Here is a 16,383-nt window from a genome sequence, read left to right as displayed (position 1 = left end):
TTGTAGCCTCTTCAAAAAGAGTTTGGCACTGATCCTTCTGCTTCTATTGTGTGGGACAATTTGAAGAGTATTGGTATTAACTCTGTTTTGAATTTCTGACAGAATTCTGCACTGAATCCATCAAGTCCCGGGCTTTTTTTGGTTGGGAGAATTTTGATGACTACTTCTATTTCATTAGGGGTTATAAGTCTATTTACATTACTACATGTTCTTGATTTAATTTTGGTGATATCTATACAAAAATTTTTGATTTCCTTTAAATTTTCCAGTTTTGTGGAGTACAGGTTTTCAAAGTATGACCTGATGATTCTCTAGATTTCCCCAGTGTTTGTTGTTATATCCCCCTTTTTATTTCTGATTTTGTTAATTTGGCTATTCTTTCTCTGCCTTTTGGTTATTTTGGATAAAAGTTGGTCTATCTTGTTGATTTTCTTGAAGAGCCAGCTCTTTGTTTTATTGATGCTTTGAATTGCTTTCTTTGTTTGGACTTTATTGATTTCAGCCCACAATTTGATTATTTCTTGGTGTCTACTCCTCCTGAGTGAGTTTGCTTCTTTTTGTTCTAGAGCTTTCAAGTGTGCTGGTAAGTCTCTGGTGTGACTATTCTCCAGGTTCTTGATTTGGACACTTAGTGCTATGAACTTTCCACTTTACACTGCTTTCGCAGTGTCCCATTGAAAGACCTCGGCATCAAAGCGCCGGGCACTGAACCGAACCCTCTGCCCAAGAACCGGGGCCAGACCACTGGCTGCAAATGCAAGAGGTGATTTATTGAGTACACAGGCGCCTGCGGATGCTACTGCAACTCGGGTGCAGAGCATACCGGGCTTTCAGGGAGTACAATATTTATAGAGTTTTAATGGTTACATAAGTAACAGGCATTTCATTGGCTCATCTTGGGGGCAAGGGTAGTTCCCACGGACTAAGTTTCCTGGTATTACTTTATGAAAGACCCCAGCACGATTCAACAATTATTATCTGGGTCCCATGACTACTATGGTGATCATAGACACAACTAGGGGCAAGGGTAGTTGCCAAGGACTAGGTGTCCTGGTATTGCCACATAAAAGACCCTGGCACACTTCAGCAATTATTATCCGGGTCCCATGACTGCTCTGGTGACCACAGATCCTGTTTGACATCCTGCCAGCTGGGCAAGGCACCTGGTCTGGGTTTCTTTCATTAGGCAATGGCCTGGCCTTACTTTTCTTTTCCTAGGGGGTCCTGGGTAGGGGTCTTTCACCATAAGTTTGGGTATGTTGCGCTTTCATTTTCATTGAGTTCTAGGAAGCAGAGATTCAAAGGTAAGCTCGGAAATCCTGGAAATCCAGTTGTAGACACAGAGGAGTGATGAACAAAGGGGTCAAGACTATGCTAAGAAAGCCCACAGAAACAGCTGATCTGAGCAAGTGAGAGCTCAGGGACTCCAGAATGACAGCTGGGTAACCTGCATTAGACTTAACCAGGTTCCCTCAATGTGAGTGTCAATTGTGGGACTTGGACAGTCTATGGGACTGCTGGCAGTGGAACCAAGATTTATTCCCAGTGTACAAATGGGCTTTGGGAGTCCATTTCCTATAAAGGAATACTCTCTCAGCCTAGATATATAGCTGAGGGTCTTGGTTCTGCACCAAATGATATGACAGACTTGATGATTCCCAATGGGAGGCCTCACCCTCCCTGAAAAGTAGATGGAGGGTGAGATGAAGAGATGGTGGGGTCAATGGGAGGACAGGAGGGAGAGGCAACTGGGATTAGTATGTAAATATAAGAGTATTTTTTATATTTTATTTTTTAATTTAAATTAGGAACAAGGTTGCTTCACATGTCAATTCCAGGCCCCTCTCCCTTTCCCTCCTCTCCTCCCGCGCCCTCTCACCAAACCCCCCAATATACCCTCATTTCCCCAGGGAGGGTGAGGCCATCCATGGAGGTGTCCATAGTCTGTCATTTCATCCAGGCCAGGGTCTAGAACCTCCCCCAAGAGTTAAGAGTGAGAGTGCATCTCCCATTGTTGGATGGGTGGCCAAAGTCCATTTGTATACCCAGGATAAATACTGATCTACTACCCAAGGCTCCATAGAATACCTAGGCCTCCTCAATGACACCCACATTCAGGGGGTCTTGATTAGTCCCATGCTGGATTCCCAGACATCAGTCTGGGATTCAAGAGCTAACCCTTGTAAGGTCAGATGTTCCTGGGGGTTAAACCAGCCCAGTCTTAACCCCTTTGCTCATCAGTCCTCCCTCTCTGTCACTGGATTTCTTGAGTTCAGCTCAGCACTTACCCGTGGGAGTCTGCCTCTTCTTCGATCAGCCACTGAATCAAGTTTCTGTTTCCTAGACACTCTGGCCATGGGATTGTAGGCTGGCACTCCCCAGATCTATGTCTAAAATCCATATATGAGAGAGTACATGCCATGTTTCTCCTTTTGTGACTGGATTACCTCACTCAGGATGGTTTCTTTTAGTGCTATCCATTTGCCTGCAAATTTCAGGATTCCATTGTTTTTTTTCTGTTGAATAGTACTCCATTGTGTAAATGTAGCACATTTTCTCTATCTACTCTTCGGTTGAGGGGCATCTAGGCTGTTTCCAAGTTCTAGCTATTACAAATAATTCTGCTATGAACATAGTGGAACAGATAGCCTTGTTGTATGAATGGCCATCTTTTGGATATACGCATAAGAGGGGAGTTGCTGGGTCTTGTGGTAGGTTTATTCCATTTTTCTAAGGAATCTCCATACTGATTTCCAAAGTGGATGTTCAAGTTGGCACTCCCACTGGCAGTGGAGGAGTGTTCCCCTTCCACCACAACCTCTCCAGCATAAATTGTCATTGGTGTTTTTGATTTTAGCCATTCTGACAGGAGTAAGATGGCATCTCAGAGTAGTTTTTATTTGTATTTCCCGGATTACTAAGGATGTTGACACTTTCTCAAGTACCTCTCAACGATTTTAGACTCCTCTATTGAAAATTATCTATTTAGTTCTGCAGCCCACTTTTTAATTGGATCCTTTGGTGTTTTGGAGACTTGCTTCTTGAGTTCTTTGTAAATATTAGAGATCAGCCCTCTGTCAGATGTGGGCTTAGTGAATAAATTTTCCCATTCTGTGGGCTGCTTTTTTGTCTTGCTGACTGTGTCCTTTGCCTTACAGAAGCTTCTAAGTTTCAGGAGGTCCCATTTATTAATTGTTGATCTCAATTGTTGTCTGTGCTACTGGTGTTATGTTCAGGAAGCTGTATCCTATACCAATTCATTCAAGGGTACCACCTACTTTCTATTCTAAGGGGTTCAGTGTGGCTGGATATATGTTGAGGTCTTTGATCCATTTGGACTTAAGTTTTGTGCATGGCGATAGACATGGATCTATCCGCAGTCTTCTACATGCCAGCATCCAGTTATGCCAGTACCATTTGTTGAAGATGCTGTCTTTTTTCCATTGTATATTTTTAGCTTCTTTGTTGAAGATCAGATGTTCATGCATGTATGGGTTAATATCAGGGTGTTCAATTCGATTCCATTGGTATACCTGATTTTTTTTTGCGAATACCAAACTGTTTTCAGGACTACAGCTCTATAATAGAGCTTGAGGTTGGGGGTGGTAATGCCTCCAGATGTTGCATTGTTGAATAAGGTTGTATTGCCTATCCTGGGTCTTTTGTTTTTCCATACAAAATTTATTATGGTTCTTTCAAAGTCTGTGAAGAATTCTGTTGGTATTTTAATGGGGATTATATTGAATCTGTAAATTGCTTTTGGCAGGAATGCCATTATTACTACATTAATCCTACCTATCCAAGATCATGGGAGATCTTTCCATTTTCTGAGGGCTTCTTTAATTTCTTTCTTTAAAGACTCAAAGTTCTTGTGATACAGGTCTTTCACATGCTTGGTTAGTGTTACCCCAAGGTATTTTATGTTGTTTGTGGCAATTGTAAAGGGTGATGTTTCTCTGATTTCTTTCTCAGCCCTTTTATCATCTGTATATAGTATGGCTACTGATTTTCTTGAGTTGATCTTGTAGCCTGACACTTTGCTGAAGGTGTTGATCAGCTGTAAGAGTTCATGTGATTTTTGTTTTTCAGCGTGTTTATATGGTGTATTACATTGATGGATTTTCTTATGTTGAACCATCTCTGCATCCCTGGGATGAAACCTACTTGATCGTGGTGAATGATTGTTTTGATGTGTTCTTAGACCCAATTTGCCAGTAATTTATTGAGTATTTTTGCATCAATGTTCATGAGGGATATTGTTCTGAAGTTCTCTTTCTTAGTTGTGTCTTTGTGTGCTTTGGGGATCAAGGTTATTGAAGCCTCATAGAAAGAGTTTGGCAAAGACCTTTCTGCTTCTATTGCATGGAATACTTTGAGAAGAGTTGGTATAAACTGTTCTGTGAATTTCAGGTAGAATTCTGCCCTGAGGCCATCAAGACCTGGGGTTTCTTTTGGTTTGGAGACTTTTGATGATTTCTTCTATTTCCATAGGGGCTATAGGCTATTTAAATTGCTTATCTCTTCGTGATTTAATTTTGGAAATTGATAGCTATCCAGGAAGTTGTCCATTTCCTTTAAATTTTTGAATTTTGTGGAGTACAGGTTTTCAAAGTATGACCTGATTATTCACTGAATTTCCTCAGAGTCCGTTGTTATGTTCCCCTTTTCATTTCTGATTTTATTAATTTGCATATTCACCCTCTGCTGTTTGGTAAGTTTGGAAAAAGGTTTGTCTATCTTGTTGATTTTCTCAAAGAACGAACTCTTCGTTGCATTGATTCTTTGTATTGATTTCCTAATTTCTACTTCATTAATTTCAGCCCTCAGTTTGATTATTTCCTGGCATCTATTCCAGTAGGGGAATTTGCTTCTTTGTGTTCTAGAGCTTTCAGCTGTGCTGTTAATTCTCTAGTATAACTATTCTCTAGTTTCTTCATGTGGGTACTTAGTGCTATGAACTTCCCCCGTAGCACTGCTTTCAAAGTGTCCCATAGGTTTGGGTATTTTGTGTCTTCATTCTCACTGAATTCTAGAAAGTCTTTAATTTCTTTTTTTTATTTCTTTTTTGACCCAGGAATGATGCAGTTGTGCATTATTCAATTTCCAGGAGTTGGTAGGATTTCTGCAATTTGTTTTGTTGTTGAATTCTAATTTTGATGCATGGTGGTCTGGTAAGATGTATGGAGTTATTCCAATTTTTTGTACCTCCTGAGATTTGATATGTTGCCAAGTATGTGGTCAGTTTTTGAGAAGGTTCCATGTAGTGGTGAAAAGAAGGTATATTCTTTTTATGTGGATGGAATTATCTATAGATATCTGTTAATCCCAATTGGTTCATAACTTCTATTAGACCCTTTGCTTCTTTGTTGAGTTTCTGTCTGGTATTCCTGTCTAGTGGTGAGAGTGGGGTATTGAAGTCTCCCACTATAAGTATGTGGGGCTTTATATGTGATTTAAGTTTTAGTTATGTAGCTGGGCGGTGGTGGCAAACACCTTTAATCCCAGCACTCAGGAGGCAGAGGCAGGCGGATCTCTGTGAGTTCGAGTCTAGGCTGGACCAACAGCCTCCAAAATAATACAGAGAAACCCTGTCTCGTAAAACCAAAAAAAAAGTTTTAGTTATGTTTCTTTTACAAACGTGGATGCCTTTGTATTTGGGGCATAGATGTTCAGAATTGAAACTTTATCTTGGTGGATCTTGCCTGTGCTGAGTATGTAATGATCTCCTTCATCTCTGTTGACTGATTTTATTTTAAAGTCTAATTTGCTTTTTTTATTTTTAACATTTTTATTTTAAATAGCTTGTTTTACATGTCAATCACAGTTCCCTCTCCCTCCCTCCTCCCGCAACCCCCACCATCCCCCCCATCCTCCCACCCTATTGCCAATTCCTTCCGCATAGGGGAAATCTAGAGTCTATCATTTCATTCAGGGTAGGGTCCAGGCACTTCCCTAAGAATCCAGGCAGAGAGAGCAACCCCCTTTGTGTTATGGACACACGATATCTGTTAGTATTCAAGGGATAAACATTGATCCACTGCTCAGGACCCCATAGGTAGCCCAGGCCTCCTCATGTTACATATTACGATTGATACCCCTGATTGTTTCTTGGGTCCATTTCATTGGAAAATCTTTCCCCAACTTTTAACTCTCAGGTAATGTCTGCCTTTGAAGGTGAGGTGTGTTTCTTGTATGCAGCAGAAGGATGGCTCTGTCTTCAAATCCATTCTGTTATCCTGTGTCTTTTTATGTGTGAGTTAAGGCCATTAATGTTGAGGGATATTTATGACCATTGATTGCTCATTCTTCTTTGATTTGGAATGGTTGTTGATGGTGGAATTATGTGTGGAATTTCACCCCTTTCTTCTTTTGGCTGTTGGTAAAGTGGGATTACCTAATTCCTATGTTTTTCTGGTTGTAGTTAACTTCCTTGGGTTGGAGTTTTCCTTCCAGAACTTTCTGTATGGCTGGGTTAGTGGCTATGTATTGTGTGAATGTAGTTTTGTCATGGAATATCTTGTTTTCTCCATCTATAGTGATTGAGAGCTTTGGCAGGTATAGTAGTCTGGGCTGTCATCCATGGTCTCTTAGTGTTGGTAGAATATCTATCCAGGACTTTCTGGCTTTCAGAGTTTCCATGGAGAAGTCAGGTGTAATTATGATAGGTTTGCCTTTATATGTTACTTGGCTTTTTCCTTAGCTGCTCTTAATATTCTTTCTTTATTCTGTATATTTGGGGTCTTGATTACTATTTGGTGAGGGGACTTTTTTGTGATTCACTCTATTTGGTGTTCTCTAAGCTTCATGTACCTTCATTGACATGTCTTTCTTTAGGTTGGTAAAGTTTTCTTCTATGATTTTTTGAATATGTTTTCTGCCCCTTTGAGGTGGTTTTCTTCACCTTCTTCTATACCTGTTATTCTTAGGTTTGGTCTTTTTATGGTGTTGCATATTTCCTGGATGTTTTGTGTTAGGAATTTGTTGGACTTAAGATTTTCTTTGATTGATGAATCCATTTCTCCCAGTGTATCTTCAACACCGGAGATTCTCTCTTCCGTCTCTTGTATTCTGTTGGTAATGCTTGTATCTGTAGTACCTGACCATTTGCCCAGCTTTTCTATTTCCAGCCTTTCTTCAGATTGTGTATTTTTTATTGTCTCTATTTCAGTTTTCAACGCTTGCACTGTTTGAATTGTTTCTTGCAATTTTCAGTTTACCTTTTCGTCTATTTTTTCATTTTATGAATTTTTTGGTTTGTTTTTTTCTTCTATTTCTTGCATTTTTGTTTTTTTTCCATTTCTTTGAGGGATTTTCCTATATCCTCTTTTAGGGCCTCTAACATTTTCATGAAGTTGTTTTTAAGGTCATTCTATTCTGCTTCATTTGCATTTGAATGTTGGATTCTTGCTGGTGTGGAGTCTCTAGAATCTGGTGGTGTCATATTTGTGTCTCTGTTGCTGAGTGTGTTTTTGTTTTGTCTGTTTCCCATCTCTTCTTCTAGTGGGTGCAAAAAGAGCCCCTTACTGGTCTGGTGCTTAGGGGACCAGGGTTCCTTTTTGGTGGGTGCAAGCAAGTCCAATTCTTCTATTCCTAGTCCTAGTTCTGGTCCTGTGGTTGGGGAAAAAGACCAGGAATCTGGGGTGCCTACTCTCTCACCTAGTACCCTGGTCTTGTTGGTGGAATAGAAGACGTGGGATCTGGGGTGCTTGGCTCCCTCCAGGATGGGAATCTCTGTGGCAGTTTCCAGGTAATCCCCAGGCATTTGAGTCTAAGAGTATTTTTAATATAAATAAAAATTAATAAAAAGGAAAAAAGGGGAAAATGAATTGATCATACACTCATTTGAGACCTTTATTTTGCATTGATCACTAAGTAAAGCAAAAAACATGTATCAGTATATTCTGTGATGTTTTATTTTTTGCGTCAGAGTTTGAGTTTCTGTGTATAACTTTGGCTATCCTAGAACTCACAAAACAGATCTGAGTGACCTGTAGATTTATAATCACCTTCCTCTGTCTCCTGAGTTGGGGAACTAAAAGTGTGTCTTCACCTCCAGCTCCATATATAAACATTAGTTAAAGCGTTCATAGTAAAATTATGCCTCTTGAGATGAGTAATGGATTTAGTATCATAAAAAGAATGTGCAGAAAATGGATATTCAATAAAGAGGTTGTTAGGAAAACTCCATGAAATTGCTAGAAAAAGCCAAAGAGGAACTTGTCACTCAATGCTAATCCCAAATGGAGCTAAAAAAGTCTTTGGAAGAATATTAAAATTCAAATTTATTCAATAATTAAATGAGAAATTCAAATATATGTTATTTGTGTAATGTAAACATACCAAATAAAGAATTATCCATAAAACATATTTAGCTTTAGGATAGAACCTGTGGCCCAATGGTGACACATAAAAATGTAACAAACAGCATCTAAACCATCAGTTTAGGAACTGTGCTTATCCAAAACTTATGTGGGATGGTCCATTGCTGTATTTCACTTGTTTTCATCATTTTCTGTGGCATGGTGCTCAAGAACAATGATTGTATGACAGTGTTTTAAGGTCACTCTGATGTAGATGCTTCATGAGACCTCATAATATTTAACAATGATATTGAAAATGAAAGGCAAATGACTAGGGACTATGTAGATTATAGAATCTATACAATATTATTTATAAAATTGTCTCAAAATGCTACTGAATAAAATGATATTACTTTGTAAACTTACCATTTTATGTCAGAAATGTCTGCTATATGACAAAACATGGCATTGTTGATCATGACTTGTAATGATGACCTCTTCAAATACTTCAATGTGATTTCTGGAAAGGAAAGTTTCAGTAAGTAAGAAGTAGAAAGTTTAAGAACTCATTTAAAAATTACTAAAATACAGTAAAGTTAAATATGAAAATTTTCTTATGATTGAAAATTGGATCAATTTTCTCTTATCTTAGTATATCCCAGCATCTTTTGGGCTCTGCTACTTCATAGGATCAAAACTCATTCATTCCTCTACATTTCTTGCCCCATAACATGAATAATATAAACCCAGAGACAGATATTGGTGTTCAACCTTCAAACTAAAGATCAGTAAAGCAAAGCAGCCAAAAACTAGCTCTTATCTCTACCTCTGACTGAAAGGCGTGTCCTGTCCACAGTGTAACTGGAGACTAATTCCCACATGAGCCCCTTTGCTTCTTCCCATTATACCTCTAAAATCCTGTGATTAAAGGCATGGGATCCTAAGTACTGAGATCCCTTTGTGTTTCTGTCTCAGTCCTGGGATAAAAGGTGCATATCACTACCACCTACTTTGTATAACTAACTAGTGTGGCTGGCTTTGCATTTTGATACTCAGGCAATCTTTATTAAAATATAAATAATAAAATAATATATCACCACATTTCCTTCTCATTATCCTTTCAGCTTCCCCTCTCATGCTTCCTCACCCACTCCCTAAGTCTCTCTCTATGCATTTTAATTCCTGATGCTACAATGAATTCTTGGGTATTAGATAATTCATGTACATTAGGTAATTCATGTAATTTCTCTACTACTGAGTGATAGTCCAAGTCTTTCTTCTATTGTTTGCTGTTGTTGTTGCCATTTTATTTTACTTTTTCTTGATACAAGGTCTTAACTGTGTTGCCCAACTTATCCTGAACTCATTCTGTTGTCTTGACAGACCTTGAAAATAGGATTATTTTTCCTCAGTATCTTCAGTAACTGGGATTATAGGCCTATCCTATTAGGTCTAATGTAATTAGTAGATTTTTCTCTCTCTCGTCTCAGTCCCACTGGACTGGCTTCTATCTAGCCAACCACATCCCTGCAGCTGCTATGAAATAATCACTCAGAGACTTAATATGTGTTTGGAATTGTTTGGCCATTGGCCTAGGTGTCTTACCAGCTAGATATCCCACATGGCTTTGGTTTACCGGTGATTTCCAGTCCTCTTGACTCTCTGGAAGATATATAGCATCTTCTCTCTGTCTTCCTTTTCCCTGACTCTTTGTTCATAATTCCAGCCTAGCTAAACATTGTCTGTCCATTGACTGAAAAACAGCTTTATTCATCAACAAATAAAAGAAATACATAATCAAAGACTCCAAAGCTCTAGAATTGACAAAGACATCTTGCTGCCTGGACAGTCACCCAAATTCCTCTGTAATGTTGGGTCATCCGACTTCAGTTTATAGGTCCAGAGTGTCTGGCAGACTTTTTAATGAAGCAGGACCCTTGAAAGATCATCCTGTCCCTTGGCAAGTTAAGCAGTCACTTTCCATTGTAATCTGCTTATCCAGTGTGGACATCACTCTGTCAAATAGTTCAGGTAAGAGCCATTTCTTATAAAAATGGCTATCCCTGCCATATCGAAGGCAAACTCCATAATGAATTTCATCAATATATATCTTCCTCTCTGATGTAATTAGTGATGCCAGGAGATGTGTCTCATTGTCACGAAAAACCCTAACAAACAATTTTAAATGCCATATTCTTTAGGTTTTTGAAAGGTTTTAAGGAATATCTATCCATCTCAAATATATCTCTGTATATCTAGAAAACCTAACTAATATGACTATAAGTTTTTACTATTATATATGACTATCTACTAATTTTCATTTTAAATTATACATTACATTTTAATGAGCTATATAAACATAATACTTAAATAAGAGTAGAAATATACACATAACAAAATTGCCCTTAAATTTGTATCAATAAGGCAAAATCCATACCAATGCAAAGTACTTGTTTTTATTTTATATTCCCTTATCTTTCCTTAGAAAGAGATTGGCTGTGACCATCAATCTTTTATAATTAACCTCCTTTAAATGAAAATAATCACTTATAAATAATATTTGGGAATTTGGGCACAGTTCTCTCCAAACTGCTTCCTGCTGTTTGGGGGCACTGTCAGTCACATAGGGATCCTGAGAAAACCCAGGTCCATGGCCAAATCATGGCTGTAATGGTCTGTGAGGCTGCATTGTCTCAGCTGTTTCACATGTTGGATCTCCTGGGCCATTGCTTCAGGGGGTCTTACTTGATCAAATCAGCCTGGAAGGAATCCATAGATTTCATGCTGTGTGGAAACAAAAGTAGAAGCTTTTTTCCAAAGCAACAAATCCTTAAAATCAAACTTTGAAGTCAAGATACCTTTAAGATACATATTTTGTTTTAGCTTATCAGTTTTTAGAATCAAATGTCTCTCTGCAGTCAAAACATTCAAAGAAAACACAAAAATATGCATAATCCAAACTCTACATATTTTTCATCTTTCTGTGGTTTATATTTCTTTTTGTTAAGGACTTCAGTTTATTTTCTTTTAATAACTGTTTTAATCTATGACTGTCTCTATCTTTTTTGCTGTCTTTCCTAAGCTATGCACATCTTTTAAACACACAGACCTGTTTAGAGGTCTTTTGTTGTCTGAATTTGTCCTTATTGTGCATCTAAAATCCTTTTATGACCGGCAGCATTTTTAAATGTTAAGCAGGCTTTGCTTACCTGCCACACAGCATGTTGTGTAGCTTGGGGACTCTTGTAGCACAAATCTGCCATGTAGTGCTCAAGCCCAGATATTGTGGGGGAATAATTTATGACTACCAAGAAGCTGTTATTTAGGCTTTAAGTGGAAATTCTTGCCAAACTTTGTAAATGGGAGACTCTTCTCCATCTAGTCTTGGTTCCACTGGGCTGATTTCTCTCCAACTGAGTCTCTGCAATTGTTATGAAATAACCACTCAGAGACCACACACACACACACACACACACACACACACACACACACACACACACACACACACATTTGTTTGCCCATTGACTTAGGATCCTTACTGACTAGCTGTCTCTTAATTATTATTTCATTTCTATTAATCTGTGTATTACCACATGGCCTTGCTTTGCCAGTGATGTCCAGGTCTCTTGACTTCCTACCTCTTTGTTTAGAATTCCTGCCTAGCTATATGGCAGAAACAGCTTTATTCATTAGCCAATAAAAGAAACACATCGTCACAGCATACAGGAGGACATCTCCATCAGTCTAATTTTTTTCTTTTACTTCTGTGCAGGTGATTTAATAAGAATGGTCCTCATAGGCTCATATATTTGAATGCTTAGGGAGTGACACTTTCATTCAAGTAGTTGTGGCCTTGTTGGGGGAAGTGTGTCACTGAGGGATTTGAAAGGCCAAAGTCAGGCCCAATAGGTCTCTTCCTGCTGCCTGTGGATCCAGACACAGAACTCTCAGTTACCATGTCCGGCTTAATTCCTCCATGCTCCTGCCATGAGGATAATGGACTAAACCTCTGAAACTGTAAGGTAGCCCCCATTAAATTCTTTCTTTTATCAGTTTCTATGGTCATGGAGCCTCTTTACAGCAATAGAACAGTGACTAAGACATTCTAGATCCCATCCCTTTCCACATTCACAGTGTTTATTTCTGGCTAGGTGACAGCTTTTTTCAGGATTAGGACATTCACTTCTTTCACATATGTCACAGCATTTTCAGTAGTCTCTTTCATCCTTGAATACTCAAGTTTCCATTCTCCTGTGTTTTGTGTTGGCATTAATAATATTTAATAAAATTGGCTCTGAATCCCTGAGATGGAATGCCACTATGTACTAATCTTTGCAACTTTATGATCAATAAAATGCCTTTGTTATAGAACACAGTAGTCAGCACATGAGAAATGATTTTCCTACCAAACAATAACTAAGACATCATAAAAATAAACAAGTTTTTGTTAAAGTTTCACATGTAGAAAACAATCATAGCAACACAGATACTAAAGTCAGATCAGCAATATTTGTAGAAGACATGATAGAAAAGCATGAAGACTAATTAAAGACAATGTTAAATACACTGTAAGCAAAGCTAAGGCGAGTATTTCCCCACAGCATTTTTATATTATGTAGGAATTTTATTCTTGATTTAGAGATACAGATATGCATAATATTGAACAAATGAGAATTAAACTTTTGTGCTTGAAGATGAGATGTGGTGTGCAATGGTTCCATGGCTTACTGTGTCAATGTAAGACAATTACACATTATATATAATCTTCTAAGATAGATTTCATTTTCTGCCTAGAATGTTTTTCTTGAAGTTTATCTTATATTTTCCTTTTTTTCTTCACTATGAATCTCCACTAATTGGGCTGAAAATTTCAAAAAAAAGATAGCAAAATGAAGAATAATGAGAACATTGGCTTTCATTCTTCCCTTTTGTACTTCAAGTGTGTCCCAAGAGAAGCAGTTAGAGTCTGTAGCTTCTGTTCCATTTGAGGACAATGCCATAAAGAATCAGTCTGCTCTCACATATTGTTATAACTGCTGTCTTCACCAGAAAAGACGTCCCTAGTATGTATCTTTAAAACCACATGTTCATGCTGGCCTCACTGATTTCTACTTTATATTGCACCCTGGAAGGTGACACATAGAACTGGAGAACAGAGAGCAACAGTAACACTCTGCTCATTTCTATCAGGAAGTTCTGTGAATCTCAATACTGTTATATGAGCTTAAGTTCAATATCACATACAAAATGTTTGGAGGTTCTAATTGTTTGTGTTATTCCTATAAGCACAAATATGTGGTACTACATACACTTGTAGCACTCTTCAATAAAATACAATCATTCTTAATTTTACTCAAAATATTTATGCCTGGTGATAACATTATTGCTATCTTGTGAATATATATATACATATATATTATTCATTATTTTTCTATAGGCAAATGGTTCATTTTAACACAAAGTGACACAATTTCAGAAATATGTGTGCTACATTTTTTATTCAGAAATAACCTACATATACATACAATAACCTACAGTGATACATCTGTAGAAATAACAATGGTTATATTAACTTTGATAGACTAAGTCTCAAGTGACCAAGTCAACTTGTTTGTAAAAAACACAGAATATGAGGTAGTCTGAGTGTCCAAAGGAGACAAGGGGTGTACTGAGGACACAGTAGTGGGCCATCATGTGTATGGAGATGAGACAACTCACTCACATGTTGAGCATGGACAGAAGAGAAATTAAGAGAAATAAACCCTGGAGGAGTTTTACATAGGAGCATATATAAGTAGACCATTCTTTTCATCTATATGCCTGAATTAATAATTGGAAGTATGAATAACTGACTTCTTATATCTGCCAAAGTTTGCAAGATATATTTGTCAGTGACCATTCCTGATGAAGTAAATGAAGCTCATGGTGTTTAAAAACATGACAGAATTGTGGCTAGATGGCTTGTTTCACCTTACTGAGCTCAAAATACAGTGACTATGGATGAATTAAGTTGGGAAATCATGAAATAGTTTAATTTATTTGTCATTTCCATGTAATTTCAGGGTTAGGAAATATTTGCTACAGAATGCAGTTATGTTTCCAAACCAGCTTTCATGATCAATCTTGACATTTTCCCTCTGAGCCCACTTTCATTATGGTGTTGTTAAGTCCTTGATAAATGAGAAGAGATTCAGGCAGCTCATGTCTATGGATAGCATCTTGTTTTCATTTCAATACTTCCTCCTAAAATATCTAATTACCTTCTGCTTTCCAGTTATCCCAATGCCCATCAGTATAGGTGTGAGTGGATATGAAGTCTGTAGTCAACAGGTAGGACCCAGGTCAGGCTAAGATTCACCTATTTTTAATCATGTGAGCTTCCTTCTAACCTTTTTTTGGTATTCCTTCTAACCTTCTAATTTCTCATATTTCTATCTTGTTATACTCCATCCAGTATCTTCTTTGTCAGTCACTGGAATGGCATTGAATTAATAAACTCAGTAATTATTCTTTCTCCCATGTGTTCTGGTCCCTGGAAAATATCTTGCTATTTGTTACTAATTAATTCACCACACATGGGTGTTTGGGTCTCATTGTTGAGCCAAGGCATTAAGGGACAAACACAGTTCTTTTCTCACATTAAGCCACAATGAACCTGGCTCTCATAATTTTTATATACACAGTAAATTGAAAGGCTAAACTAAATCAAAGCTTCATTTTCAATTCTTACTATAGTGATTCAGTAGTTTAAATATCCAGATGACAAATATAGAGCAAGTGCTCTTATTGCCTTTTAAAAGAGAAGCCTATGTTACCATTGGCCCAGCATGACACTGGCCAGCCCTTTTCAGTGGCCTGTTATATGGTTCTCCACTTCCACACCACTGCATTAGTGTGCATTCAAACAAATATAACTTCCATTTCTGCTCTACCTTTATTCTCCTTGTGTGAGCTCAATTTCAAGTTTCTTATCTTCTCAGAACCTCAGCTTCTTTGTTGGTAATTAGTGATAGATCATTTTAGGGCTGTTATTAGCATTGCCTATGCTATATCTGAAACCCTTCTCTGATTGCATTTATTAAGCAACTAAAGCAAAACAAGTTTCAAGTATATCACCCTTTATTGAGCATCCTCTGTATTGCCTATCTGCATTATATATGCTTGATAGCACATTAGAGAGGAGTGAGACATATAATATGTCATGGCAGAACTCAATCTAGTCAGATACTTGTGAGTGATACATAGACTTGTATATGCAAAAACAATCAGGCAAAATATCAAATTGGCTACAGTTATTTCCTGAGCTATAGACACCAGGAGTTAGTAAATACTTGACCCTTTACTCCTCTACTGTCTAGAAATTCTGAACAAGTATCAGCAGTTCCAGGTCAACATCCCCACATTGCTGACAGAATAAGGAGCCATCTGGCCCATGGCCATTTTCTACTTCCAACATTTATTTTTGTCAGAAGGGCACTGAAGATGACATACTGAAATTAGAATATATGTGTGCTGTACATGCCCCTTCTGCCTGGTGATCTGTGTGGGATTGGTTTCCTCAAGCTGGTCCCTCTTTATGAAGATACATTTAAGTTTATATGACTTCTCCTTGGTCTTGTCTCACCTCTAATTCGGAGCAGCTGCATGAGCAAACATTCCCTCACAGGCAGTCACTCCGAGTCTGATTTCTACCACCCAAAAAATTAACCACAGTAAAAAAACCTGTCACTTTATTCCCCAAATTACTATTATTTCTGTCTCCAGGTGACCCCACATTCTCCATGTTCTTCTCATCTCTGTCTCATCTCCATCTTCATCACCATCATCATGGTTTCTAAAGTATAAAGTGAAGTTAGAGCCCTAGGATTTAATTGATAAACTTTTATCAAATTTCATTTCCATTCTGTATTAATGTGTGAATTTATCTCTCATTATTGTCTTATCGCCCTTTCTACTTTACTCTTACATTTTAATTTTAAAGTACTTGTTTAGCCTGTTTCATTATTATTTAAAAGAAAAATGGTAGACATTTTTATTTGTCTGTTATCAAGAAAATACAAGACAATGTCTGCTTTCACATGCC

The 16,383-nt window shown here is 37.8% G+C and overlaps 1 protein-coding gene across 1 annotated transcript in view; it reads left to right on the top strand.

Moving 5' to 3' along the window:
- The window catches only part of Malrd1 (MAM and LDL receptor class A domain containing 1), a 637,041-nt gene that overhangs the window by 400,460 nt on the left and 220,198 nt on the right, over positions 1-16,383 (top strand). The window lies entirely within an intron of this gene.

Source organism: Mesocricetus auratus, unplaced genomic scaffold (assembly GCF_017639785.1).
Source record: "Mesocricetus auratus isolate SY011 unplaced genomic scaffold, BCM_Maur_2.0 Super-Scaffold_100013, whole genome shotgun sequence".
Classification (NCBI taxonomy): domain Eukaryota; kingdom Metazoa; phylum Chordata; class Mammalia; order Rodentia; family Cricetidae; genus Mesocricetus; species Mesocricetus auratus.
This window is presented reverse-complemented; position numbering and strand designations above follow the sequence as displayed.